The sequence below is a fragment of the Falco naumanni genome, chromosome 5, assembly GCF_017639655.2.
Source record: "Falco naumanni isolate bFalNau1 chromosome 5, bFalNau1.pat, whole genome shotgun sequence".
Classification (NCBI taxonomy): Eukaryota; Metazoa; Chordata; class Aves; order Falconiformes; family Falconidae; genus Falco; species Falco naumanni.
The window spans coordinates 41,053,395-41,067,874 of record NC_054058.1 but is presented as its reverse complement, the minus strand read 5'-3'; positions in this window follow the sequence as shown (position 1 = coordinate 41,067,874).

Here is a 14,480-nt window from a genome sequence, read left to right as displayed (position 1 = left end):
TGAGAAAGAAAGAATAAAGTCTTAAACCTGTAGCTTCTTAAAAGATTCAGCAAACGTGAGCTTCCCAACACGCAAGTGGTGGTGGGGCCATGACTTTGTTGTATCTCTAGTGCAGGCAGATGGGTTAGGTACTGCTCTGGACTAAATTAGTGCCTTCATCTACTATTTCCCAGGATGATTCATACTTCCCACAGTTCCAGATAGTTTTTGTGATTTTTACCCCTTTTCAGCCACTACTAATTTGTGCTAACATTGTGGATGGAAACCTCCTCAAGCCTAAATTTTTCTGCTGTCCCAAGAATATTCCCTGCATAGATCATGATCTTCTCTCTCCATGTGATTCCATTAGAGCACTTCATAAGCCGTTATCTTTTGTCCCATGATATGTTCTTCCATTGGAATGTCTTAGCTCGGTATTACTAAGACAAGAAGTACCTCTGGAGAACTGGAGTAGTGGAGTGGAGCAGTGGGGCAGGGAAATAAAATATAACAGTAGTTTCTCAGATATCACTCACCAGTTGTCTTCATCAAATACACAAATCACAAAATGGACTGGGCAGTGTCCCCAGGTTTCTGTCACACACACTGTGATCTCATTGTGTTCTGTGTATCTGCAGTGTTTTTTCTACACATGCCATTAGTCTTCAGTGTGATTAATGGAATTTGAGTCATTTTTAGCTATGGATCCTCAGGAGAGAATTATATTTTTGGTAATCCTGGTCATTGTGTGAGGACTTCAGCCCTTAATACTTTCACTAAGAAGGTCCTTTAGCATTTTACGGTTTGCATTTATGCTGTGAGCCAATGTAGCTCAGACTGTGACTGACCAATTAAGACTTCTCAAGTCTTAAACCTGCATGAAACTTAATAGTCACTTTCTACAAAGCAATCTCTTTGCCAGTCCTGTTTCTTTTTTCCCCAAGTGTTGTTCTTATTCCTCTAATAGGATAATAATTTACAACACATTATCTGAATTTTTAACTGCTATGACCCTTGAAAATGTCTGTGTTCATCGACATTGTCACATCTACTTTGTACCAATTACTGAGTAGGATGAGGGGGCTTGACTAGTTAGTTATGTCATCACTAAAATAAACATTCAAGCATGGTGTAAATGCAGGTGCCTGTGGATTACAAGAATACGATAGGGTTTTTGAACTGGATTATTAAGGTTACTAAGTATCTTTAGTCATTGCTGTACGTAGTGATAATTGAGAGTGCAGAAATGTCTTGTAGAAGTAGCTTGCTATACTTCAGGGTCATAACTTCTAGTTTCTAAATTACCAGTTTCTTAGGTTCATTAATCTAATACAATGATTTAAATTTGCACAGTCATTTACATTTACAAGGATCTGCACATACTTTGTTAAAACTTCATCTATTTATTCACATGGATAAGTCATTCTTAAATGTAAGACTCTTCACATGGATAACAAAGTTGCAACCATATACACCTTACCTACAAAAGCATTATAAAAGAAATTAACTGTGTAGGTACTAGTCAGTTACCCCAGCTGCACCATTTGATTTCATGTTGTCATTCACTGTATTGCCACAAAAGTCTTTCTCCCATATTTAGGTTTACTGGAAGTTTATTAATTTTAAATATTTTAGATTAGGACAAATTTCAATACCTCTTCTCTTCATTGGTAACAGAAAACAAAGAAGATTTAAAAAGAATTTTAGACAAGAATTTTAAAAGGTTGTAAAATATTTTTAGGACGTCTTTTTTTTTTTTTTTTTTTTAAAAAATATATATAAGGATTTTTACAGTGTGTTACATTGCAGAATTTTTTCCTGGTCAAAAGAGTAAATCCTCTCTTAACCTCTGGGTTAAAGGAGTAATCCTTTGGATACATTTCTATAAGATCTTGAGCTATACATCTTTAAGGCAATAAATACACATACACATGTGTATATATACATAAACTGTTTTTACTTCCTGGATTAGCCATGTTATGTCTATTGTGTCACTCATGAATCAGCTATAGCATATTTCTATGACAGAACAAACCCTAATTAGACATCTTCTGTGTCAGCATATCTGCTGCCATTAAAGGAAGCCATAGATCTTCTTTTGGTCCATATTAAAAATAGATAATTTTTTTTTCTACTGCTGTATTTGGAAAATTGATGCAGAAACTTCTGTCTAGTCTACATCCAAAATTTATTCCTGGCTGTTGGTCTTATGCCAATGTAAATAACCAAAAAGACCAGTAGAATCTCACTGTACTGGAAAAATATTAAACAGGTAGGTATAATGGACCCAGGATTTTTTTTTCCTTTTTTTTTTCCTTTTCTTTTCTAAACTGCTTTTTTTTTTTTTTTACCCCAAAATAAAAATATTTCCCTGAAAAGCCAACTGAACTAAGGAATGCCAGGTATTGTATGAAGAAACATACTTTCCTATATTTTTTTTTTCTTTTCACCTAGCACAGAGCTAGAATTTTCCAATGAAACCAACTAAAATAGGATTTAGGACTGCCAGTCAAACTACTTTTACCTTTGAAGTCAGACAATTCAGAACAACTACTTATGTCTTTAAAATTAAACACTGCAGAACTATGTTGAATTGGTGCTTTAATCACCTTTACCGACCAGAGGTACTTAAACTGATTTACTAAGAGTGTTTAGAAAATCAAAGCCATCTATGATGAAACAAAGCCTTTTTCGTCGAACATGGGAACATGCTTTCCAAGAAGGTGTGAGGTCTTCAGCCTTGGATATTTTTAGAATTCAGCTGGACTAGATCCTGAACAACCTGTACCAACACTTAAACTAACCTTGCTTTGGGAGGCACCATGAATGTCCCATGGTCCCTTGCAGACAAAGTTGTCCTTGATTCTATGAAATATATGAAACAGTTTGAAACAGGATTATGTTTACATAACACCATTATTATGCAGAGATGTCTTAAAAAATTTCCAATGTTTCTAAGGGGTATAACAGCTATGATATGTTTTTAAAGATCCATTTAATTGAGTGCATAAATCTGTATGACCAAGTAAACAAACAACCAGACATTTCTTGTATAAGCAAGTTTTCAGGAAATCTGAAGTCTTCAGAGCTTTATATGGAAAAATGGTAATTGTGTATCTTGTATCTTAATCATGCTTTTCTTTCATGGACATCAATAATGTAATAAAAGATATTTCATATGCAGAACAAACTTGAAAATATAAATAAAAAATCAGTTTATTTCTCTAAATTAGAAGAGCGATCAGGGAATTTTCTAGTATGTTTGACCTTTTAAACATACACCTTTTATTTGAACCTTATTGAAAATTATTCCTAAACTTATTGAAAATTATTCCTAAAAATCAAATTTTATGTTAAATCCAAATACCCATGTGGCTGAAAACAGAATGGATGAACTCCCAACCTCCACCACTAGAAGAAAGCCCTAGTAATAACACAGCCATTTATTCTGAGAATTCTCTGTATATTTTTAACTGTCTAAATAAAGGTTGACATTTCAAATGAGATCCATTTCATAAAGAAAAACATGACTACCTTTTTTGGAGACTTACAATTCAATTCCTTGCACAAAATGGTCAGAGAAATTCTTCTTCCAGTCTTTCTGCTCTCTACTGTATCAAAACCAGTTCATTTACAGTTTAAAATTTCACTGTACGTAGAAGAAAAAATATCCAAGGTGCAAACAGTAATCCAACAAACAGTCCTTCATTAAAAAACTATTCTTCAGGAACTCAGCTTGCCAGCCATCTACAAAATACCAGTATTGTGATTCCCTGCCCAGCCCCAGCCATGCTAGAGATACAATCATAGGGTAACACAGCTGTGAAGTCCAGTTGACCAGCAAAGTCAGCACCTTTGCATGTCACTTTTGCAGTATTTTTTGTCTACATTTCCCTTGTGCACTGGAGACTGAAAGGAGAATGTTGGTAACCAGCTATGTCTCTTTTGGAGACATCACCTTGGTCAGGGAATTCACAGCTACAGCGACTCCCCCACTCCTGCTCTCCTTGTGTGACTTTCAGGGGAAAAAAGCCCAATGCTTGGTCCTCCTGACAACCATTTGTATATATTCTAAATCTCCCAGTATCAATCCCTCCAAGACTTCATGGGACAACATGGAGCTACTTTATCTCTGAAAAATTACTTTTAGCTATTTCTATCTCCTGAACTACAGTCAAGGTAATAATGTTAACCTCCAAACCTCTTACTGATGCAGAGTGATGTGACTTATGGAAAACCCAAGTAATGTGAAAAACCTGTATTTCTTCCATATTGAATTGACCTCTGACAGTTAAGTGCCAAATAGGCACTGACCTGAAAGAACTGATATTAGAATAAATAGCTACCAGTATTCCATAAACCCCAGTGGAATCCAGCTGTGACTGTTGAAGGGCTGTGTCAAAGGTGGTGCTTGAATTTAGAACAGTCTGACAGCTGCTCAAATGTTTCTTAATTTTCTAAAAATCAGTTATCTCACTCCAGTGTAAGTTAGTTGGCAATGAAATTACAATGGATGTTTTTTCTTAAGGGTGACAACATTTCAAGCAATACGGATAATTTTACAGTTTATTTATACTCTTAGCCTTGCGATACGTTTCTAAAGCTCTATCTCAATCAACAAAGACTATGTTTTCCCTTGCTGTCTCCTTAATATTCTCTCAAAGATACAGGCGAGAATGAAAGGCACTTTATGTATTTCATTTGGCAAATAAATTTTGAGCCTCTGCTTCTCAAGAACAACAGAAGCTTCATACACAACTTAAATATATTTTCCAGCAACAATGAGAACTACTTTCTATTTATCCCATTTGCATAGCACTATTCACACTCCTGGAAATCAGTAGTGTTGAATGTGGTAGAACAGTTCAACATTAGTAATATGCAGTGCCTTCCTCTTTGTAATGAATGATCTTAAAATCATTCTTGTGAACAACAAAACTGAACCATAAATGCCCAGGTTTGCTCTTATAATTGTATTGTTCCTAAGTGAACTTTTGCTCACTCAACTCCTTCCATCCGATTCTCCTGTGCCTACTGAATTCTTCAGTGTGGACTTGGTCTGAGGGGACCAGCCAGGAGCAGAAGGGGCCTATGTTTTGTCAGAGGTATAGCTCATCCTAGCCCTTTCCCAGTGCCTGCTTGGGAGCAATGGGTATCATCTCTGTCACAACCACTGAGGACAATCTCAGTAGCTGGTTCTGTGCCAGCAGGTCTGCTATGCTGCCCAGGACAAAGTATAAGGCAAAGGGCGAGATCTAGACTGCAACATTCCATATCTTTCAAAAAAAAATTATCACTCTGAGTATTAAAAATCTTTAAGTATACTTGCTAGTTCTTTAGGTGTCTAATTCTAGACAACTACACAGCAAATAAAAGTATCCTACTGTAGGGGTGAGGGACCTATCTCCCAGCTAATAATCCCTGTGATACGTGTTTAAGCACACAGCTGCTGGTATTTGGCTTTCTTCAGGGGGAGAACCTGAACAGTTGATTTCAGATTGTCAGAAAATTATTAATCTGATCAGTTATGCTTATTCATTTGAAAAACAGCTGCCAGGGGAGGTGACCACCTTTGCATGATACCAGAGCAATTAGAGCACTGGCCCAACAAAATATGACTTCTGTTGTAAAGGAGTAGGTGCTTTTTGGGGTGCAGTTTTGCACTGTTGTCTGGCTGCATCACTAATTTTACTTACTATTTGTTGTTTGTGATGCCAGGCAATCCAAATGTTGTGATGTCACTCTTGAGAGGAAGCTACATGAATAAATCTCTAGTCCACATCGTTGGGGCTTGGCATAGTTCTGTTGTTTAAGCCAACTAATTATCATCTGAGTTACTACAGTTAGCTGTACCTTACTACTATTAGGCTTTTGGAAATTAGTTTCATGAAGCCACTTAATTACATGTCTGTACTAAAGCAGTAGAAGCAGCTGCTGGATAGCTAGTACCTTTTTGGCCTATTGAGGAACCATTTTGTAGTCAAGCTTGGTTCTCTTGGAGAGCAAATAAAGTTATCTATAACTAAAACCATTAGTAAGCTTCTAGCAGTATTATTTCTCTCCTTTTCCAGATGATCCCAAGTATATTGGATTAAAAGACAGTGTTGCTTTAGAATCACAATGAAAATTTTGGCACTGTCAGGTCACCCAATGATAATGCTAGAAACATTTCTGAGAGGACGTTATAAAGATGCAATGGCATAAGGTCAGCTACATTTCTCGAGGTAAACCAAAACATATTAAAGATTAAAAAAACACAAACACTGAAACAGGGAAACTTCAAAAACATGTTTTGCCAGGTTTCTTTTACATTCTTCACTTTGGAGAAATGATTACTTCTACTCAGAAAAAGAAGAAATATTGACTTGTTTTGTTTTCTGGAGGTATACAAAGCACCTCACAAAGGAATATTTCAACATTTTCAAAAGTAAAAATGTGAATTTTGCAAGTCAAAAAGATCACAATTTAAAAGCTGAAGGTGGATGTAGTACAAACAAAATGAAAACAGATTAAAAAACTGATTAAAAACTGATATTTTTTTGCCCCCTCCCTTTTTTTTTTCCCAGAATATTTCTCTGGGTTTGGGATAGAAATGTGTTTATATTCACAGAATGAGAAATATGGCACTGAGCTCTCTGCCTGGCTGCTGCTGCATCTTAAAACACATCTAGAAAAAAGTAGGAATGCATCAGAATGATGTCACAAGATAAAATAGTAGGGCTGTCACTGGGAAGTCCAGATGGCCAGTGATCACAAGGCAGTAGTAGAACAGCAGGTGATCAGAAGAATCGTAAGAGACACCAACTGAGAGGAAAGCAGAAATTTTCAGCTACTACTCTGCCAACTATTTCAGCACAGCAGCTGCAAAAATGGCAGGGAAAATACTCAAGGCACATCCATAGCCTGGTGGCTATGGCTTGGACAAGTGTTTGAGAATCATCCTGCAAAAGTAGAGTAGAGCAGAGTACTGAACTGAAAGTGCATGTGCTGAAAACGTTCTCAGCTGAAATGAGGTTACTGCTTAAGCAAACTGGGGTTAGTCAAAATGAGGCTCAGAAGTGCCGATTTTAATCAGAAATATTGATTTCAAATACAATTTGCACTTCTTGCATGGTGAGAAATGATTCTCACTAGGTGAACTCTCAGGTTATCCATAAAGTTAAATAAATTAGCTTCTTACGTAGTACACATTTCTAATCACACGTACTTTCCTGAAGACATGAGTTTGACTTCTGGCAACATTTAGGGATAAACTACACTTTAAAAAACCCCCTGCTTTATAATAGAATATATATTTAACAATGAAAGTGATTTTTTTTAAATAAAAGGTGTTCTGTTGTCACTCCAAAGAGTGAGAGAATGGGATTACAACTTTGTCAAGAAAAAAAATTTCTATAAAGTCATACTTCATGTGTGAGTGCTGGTGGAGGCACATTCCATTCTTTTGAATCCATTTGTAGATATTAACCATGAAAGAGAAAAAAGAAGCCTCAAAACTGTTATGTTCATAGAAATCCAAGTTTTCTGAAAATAAACAACTTGCACAGAAGAAAATTCACCCAAACTCGCTCTCACTCCTAAACAGACACCAAAGAATCCAATCTTCATATACAAATACATAAGAAAACTGGCTTCATAATTTCAAATTCAGATAAAATATTAGTACAAGGCCATCAGACAGTACTTGTGAGAAAATACAACAGGGGTGCTCTCTTTGTTCCTCCCTTTCTCCACCACTGCTGAGCAGAGCATATACCATCAAAAGCACGAAGTTAGGCAGAATAAATGTGGGTAGCACCTTTTCTGCTTAGGCGTAATGGACTAATGGTATCAAAAGAAGTGGCTGGACATAAAACCAGCATAAAAAGTACTCAATAGAGCACTTCGGATTGTTTCCTTTAGTGATAAAGACACCACCCATGCTAGTATCATTAGCAAATTTGGTGAGGGTGCTTTCAGTCCCATTGTCCAGAACATTTATGAAGGTGTTGAACAGCGTGGGGGCCAGGACTGATCCCTGGGGGACCCCATGTATGACAGGCTGCCAACCTGAGTAAAAACCATTGATTGCCACCCTCTGAGTGCAGCCTGTGAGCCAATTTCCTACGCATCTCTCTGACCACCCATCTAGTCTGTATGTTGCCAGTTTGTCTAGGAGGAGGCTGTGGTTAACAGTGTCAAACGCTTTGCTGGAGTCCAAGTTTTTGAAACTGCTTTAGCTGTCTCTTCTCAGCCTGTGAACTCTGCTGCATCTCCAAGAATCCTTAGAGAATTTAAGAGGTCATTGATTTTAACAGAACAAGTTAAGGAAAATAATATGGGGGTTTTTGCATTTTGGCAATTTCTAACATTACTCCCATCTGGGAATAATTTGTAGAACTGGGAACAAAACCAAGATTTTTGATATTTAACGTTGTGTGTCTAGAGAAGATGTAGAAACATTAAACTAAAATCTGGATTCTGGGTGTCATGTTCTTTTCTCATATTTTAATTTTCTTATTAACCCATACTTTACTGTAAATCTAGTTAAGTCCCTCCGAACATTTGGCATGGGTTGCTCCTAAACAGCAACTATTATAATTATAGTCTTCAAATCTACTAGCTTGCACTTTGCCTATATAAATAAAAATTACAATTATGTTATATTGTTTGGCCAGGATCCCCCTACAGTTTAAAGTTCCTAACCTGTGAGAAATAAATTCAGAATGCATGTCAGGGAATGTTCAGGTTCTTTCCTTGTAAATTATTTCATCTGTAGGTTTTCCAAAACAATAGATGATTTAACAACATCATTCTGCCTAGCAGTAGACTCTTCAAATACCTTTGTTTATTGTTCATTCATTTTATGTTATTTTTCAGTGAAACAACTATCCAAAGGTACATGATGGCACTTACACAAGGTAAGCCAAAAGTCTAGATTCAGTATAAATTGGGGGGTTGACCAAAATGTTGTTTATATGAAACTAACTGTTCAGAATTTATTTAAGGATGCAGAAACAAGAAGTGCATGAAGGAAAAAAGGAAACTGCCATGTAAATGCAAGTGCATTTGTCACCATCCTTTTGTTATATTTCTCTGTATGGAATAGGTACTTACATGTTCATATGTCTGTATGTTCATTCTTATACCTATATATGTGTATGCACATGTTGTTGTTCATTGTGATATTGTAGCAATGAAATAAATTCAGGCTCCCAGTGCTAAACTATGTAGAACTTTTATAATTATGGTGCTTATTACAATCATATGCTTTTATAACTATGGTGCTTATTGTAATCATATGCTTTTTTCTCTTTTTAAGACTTTCCCAATTATGTGATACCATGAAGCAGGGAAAATGTTAACAAAAGTGGTAATGGTATATTTAAATCAAAGCGGTCCTTCAGACTCCTTCTTTCTGTTCTGAAATCTCTGATCTGCAAACAATCAAAAGAGTAATCTTGATATAAGATATACAAAGATTCACAGAATTAAACTGCATTATATTACTGTGATTGACTGGATGTGAAGGGAAAAAGCAATAATAATTCCATTTCAAACTGTCATCTCACTTTCACTTTAACCAGCCTTTTGAGTGTAACTGGCTGAATGTGCGGCATCCAAATTTCTTTTACAAGTGATTTCCAGTAATGGTGGCACAAAGAAAGCAAGCCTAATGAGAAAGTTACCTAATTTAGAAAGTAATACAAGGCTTTTCACATCACAAACGTTTAGCTTTGATATAAAATAATATTTTGGGTTTTTTTCTAATTACTTTACACGCTTTGAGTATTAAGCCAGGTTCTTTCCATTTCTTGAATCTCTGCATTTAAAGAAGAATAATGTTTAATACATAAAAATGTGTATGTTTAATTATGTTTTAGGCATTTTTTTCCTGGCAGAAACTAAGTTTTGAATGAAGCACATAGGCTTCCAACAAAAAGGAAGTGGAGAATTAGCTGTTTCAGAATGGGATCCAGAAAGGAGATGCTGGGAAGGGGCCAGTCCGCACAGCACACTGAGGAACAGCACATTTGAAATAGTGGGTTGCAAAGGAAGAGCAAGGGCTGCAGAAGAACACTGTATTTTTAAAAGGTCCAGATGAGTGCATGCAAACTATGGCAGACACTTCTGTCCATTCTTTTAAATGGCTGTGGGACTTACTCTTTTTAAATTTAAGGTGTGGAGGCAGGGAGAGAGGGAGAGAAAGAGAGGTGTAGTTGCTTGTCTTTTACACCTCTGTTAGAAGTTGTTCACACTTGGATTCAATAGTAAGAGAGGTTCAAGCTTCGTTATATGGTAGCAAGGCCACACATTCACTGAACAATGATTATTATGCCTGGTTAGATCCCGTTTTGCTGTCCCTCTCCACTATTGGCACTGAAATTCATGACACAAGTGCAGGAGGGTCTTAGTGCTGTAGGCTAATGGCCAGGACTTGAACAGTGCTGGAGGATTTCTGGGTCCCTTCTCCAAAGACTGTAACTTTACATCAGCCATGACACAGACTCCCTGTGCTCAGACGGATGCCCAACTAAGAACCCCTAAATCCATCTGACTTCTGTTTTTAACCCACAGAGATAAATATTCAGAGAGCGTCCCTTCAAATACTTGCTTTGCATCTGTTCCCTCAAATAACCTACAGGTTCGTTCTTACATGACTTTCCTGGGAGGTAGGTGTTGTGGGTTTGAATCCCTCAGGCGAAGGAGAGAACTCAGTCCAGATTGCCTGTTTCCTGGTTGAATGCTTGAATCTCTGTGGCTACTACCTCCCCACCCCAGCTGCAACTGGAAAGAAAGCAGCCACAACATTTTTGTGAGGTCCTGTCAGCCTTTGTCAGACCCTGGAGGAGCCTGGCAGAGGAATGCCTTGTTTCTGGATCTTCACCAGGCTTAGGCAGGAGATAAGCACCTCCTGGGGCTGGGGAAGCCCTGGGCATGCACTGAAACAAAATTTTAAGAGTTTAGAGAACTTTAAAATCAAACAGGGAGGAACCAACTGATCTTAGCAGGTTTAGACACCACTGTGAGTGGGAGTATGAGGAGATTTTTTTGTTTTAGACATCTCAGATCTGCCTAGGTCCCATTATGTTCTCTGCTACATCCAATAGAAAGATCCTGTTGCAGACTGAATTAGGGTGTTGAACACTTGCACAATGTGATGGTCTGACAGCACAGGTTTCTACAACTTGTGTGTAATTTTATTCTTGCAAAAATAAATTTCTGCTGAAAAAAGCATTTCCTCAGAAAATATTAAATAATTAAAGTATAACAAATAAACTGTTACTATTAGAAATATGGCTCAGATGAATGCAAAACCCCAAACTGCTTCAATCAAATGCTTTGGAGAATTTTACTTAAAGCTCCTTATTTACCAGACATCTGAGTCATTTTTGCTGCTGTTGTTGTTCAAACACAGCCTATAACTAATTATTGCAGCATGTACTCATAACAACTGCAAAGGTGTAGGGTTTAGGTATTTTTGTGAAAAATGTTTGTGAAACATTTTCAGAAAGGATATGGCAAAAAGACAACATTATCCTGTTTTGTAACTTAATGAGCAAATTTTTGCTGCAAATAGAGGTTTATGAGCAGAAAAGGATTTAAACTTCTGCAGACTTTTTGACAATTTTTTTGTTTAGAAAAAGAAAAATGAATTTACATGAAATGACATTTCAAAATTACTTTTTAGTTACTCAAACATCTAAAAAGCATTTTGAACCAGCACTGAAGGCAATATATTATCCAGAATATATCTTTAAAAAATAAATTAAAAAAATTTGATTATGAGAAAAAAAAGGTTGGAACACTGAAATATGCAACATGAGAAAAATTTCCAGCTTGTGGGACTACCCTGAGTAGTTATGGTGCAAATTGTATCTCAACAAAATATGTTGTGTAGTATTTTCTGATATAACACAATTCCACTTGGAGACTTTTTACTTGCTGTACAGATAATGCTTCTAGATATCTACTGGAATTAAGATGAATGAAAAATAAAATTAATGGTTTTGAGTTTCTGGGATATGGCAGGAGCATGCCATTCTGTCCGGCTGCAGGTACATAGTGGGCTAATGCAAATTTAATATCTGGGTATATTGACTTGAAGCCTATGAGCACAATTTCTCAGCTTGCTTTGTTTTATCATTATTTCAGTTCCTGGGGGTAAAAGGACTCTGAAAATTGAATAAATCTTACCTTTTCTTCTTAAAGCTTTATACATTCTACTTCGTTCTTTATTTTCATTACTGAATATATGATAACCCCCTGTTAATGTCTTGGCCATTCTTTTTTCTTACATTATGATATAGTAGACAAAGATGAAAAAAAACCCCCGAAGCTAGTGTTTTCAATGCTGAGATAAGCATACCTGCTTGATTTTTTTTTAAATGGATAATTCTTCAAAATTCATCTTAGAAAACTGATTGGCTTTTCTGCCCACAGGGTTTTCATTATACCTGTCCCCTTTTCCACCGGAATTATCAATCTGCATTATGACTGCAATGCACTGGGAAACTCCAGCTGTCCAAATCAATACTTCCACCCCTCCCATCTAAATACGAGCTCTCACTGTTGTTGCTGTGTGGTTGTAACACACCAGAGCCATCACATGCCTCCCTGTTGCTACAGGCAACGGTGCGGTGGGTGAGAGCTGGTCCCTGGACATCACATGGTGAGCTCCAGCCTCTCCTTGAATTGCTTAAACTGATGTTAAGATCACATGATCTTCCAAGAACTATACTAGTGCCATTCAAAAATAAAATTGTATTTTCTTTGTTACTTCAATAGACTTGCATAGCAACTGCATCAAAGCACATGCCTGACTTTCCACTAAAAGAAGGGGTACCCAGCTAATCCAAATTTATTGTCCTACTTTGGTTCCATTAATTCATGCTGTGAAGGTATCTCAGATTTGGTTTTATCGGCAAATTATATTTTTGGACTCTTCGCTTAAAAATTACAGCCAGCTGAAAACCAGTTATTAGGCAATGGTCTTATAAACTGGGGAACCCTGGATTACATCTCTAAGTAATCTTATCTGGAGAATTGCTTCAGGTCACAAGTGGAAATTAATTTCTTGATGTTACTTTCCTGTTAACTGGCTACACATCCACATTACCATAGTTTGCATGACTGTCAGAGTTTGCTCAGGGGAGGCTTAGTACTGGAATAGCAAGGTCATTGCAGGTCAAGCATGCTGTGCATTGGCAGAAATACAAGACCCAGTTCTAAAATAAAATTCTGTCACTACCATGAAAACTAGAATGGGTATTATTGTAAAAAAATCTATTCTCAGATTTGCATTCTTACTTGCCACACTTAAGGCATAAGTACATAAGTAAAACTCAACAACCTGATTATATCACTAAATATATATTTTGATGTTTGAGTTGGTTAAAGGTTTTCTAAAAAAATAATGTTTCATTTGTTAGTACTGGCTCACTTGAAAAGTTTTATTTCAAATATCTTCAGGTTCACCAACTTTCAGCAAATCCAGTGCTACCCAGAGAGTTCTCAGCAGGTGACTTCTGGTATGTGGGTCCCAGGAGATCTGGTCCTCTTTACACAGGGCAGAAAGAACTGGGTCTACCCCAGGCTGGGGATGTTAGGGGCTGCTGGTAGCTGGGTTTGTGGGGTTTCAATTAAGAGACTAAACATAGATTCCAGAATGCTGCAAACCTTCAGAACAATGCAGGAACTAGAAGTATTTAATCTTTTCTGGGGAGTGAATACTGGATATTTTTTATTTACTCTAATTTCAAGAAAAGTTAAGCATCTTCTGAACACAAAATCCTGCTTTTCAAGAAATGGTGCTTATCAAATCAGCTGAACTGCTCATCACAATTTATCACACTTAGTAATCATCATAAAATAGCCCTTTACACTCTAGATTATTAACGCCTGTCTTTTCAAAATGCCTGGGTTGAAATGTTAGCATGGGGTAGCATCTGTATGTGACTACAGGTGAGAATGGGTGTGCCCATAGCCGGGAGACTACAGGACTCATCCACACTGAATTGTTACAGTCATCTCATTTCACACATTTTTTAAATGTCTCATCTAATCTTTCTCTACCTGAACTCCACAGGACATATATATGTATCCAGGGGGAAGAAATGCAGAAAGAGGACTTTCTTTCACTTCAAGACAAATGTGGGAAAATGTTAAATAGTTGCAGAGTCTCTGAATTAAGCCATAACCCCAGATTTGGAAAACAAACAAACAGCACCGATTAAAATCATTGCTCTCTTCAAAACACAGAAACTCTGTGGGTTAAATTTCTGTCTTTTTAATCATTCCTGCTGCATGCTGGGGCATATGAAAGCTATTTCTCTTTATTGTATTTACAATTCACTCAACTTCCAATAAAAAAGAACACAATGTGGAAAGAAAATCCACTGTCCATAATTAACCACCCACAATGAACTTTGTATTATCAGAAGTTCAGCTTTTTTTAGTTCTTTCATGTTTGATTTTATAGAAGTTATTCCATGTGCTTTATCAAGATGATCTGTTGATAA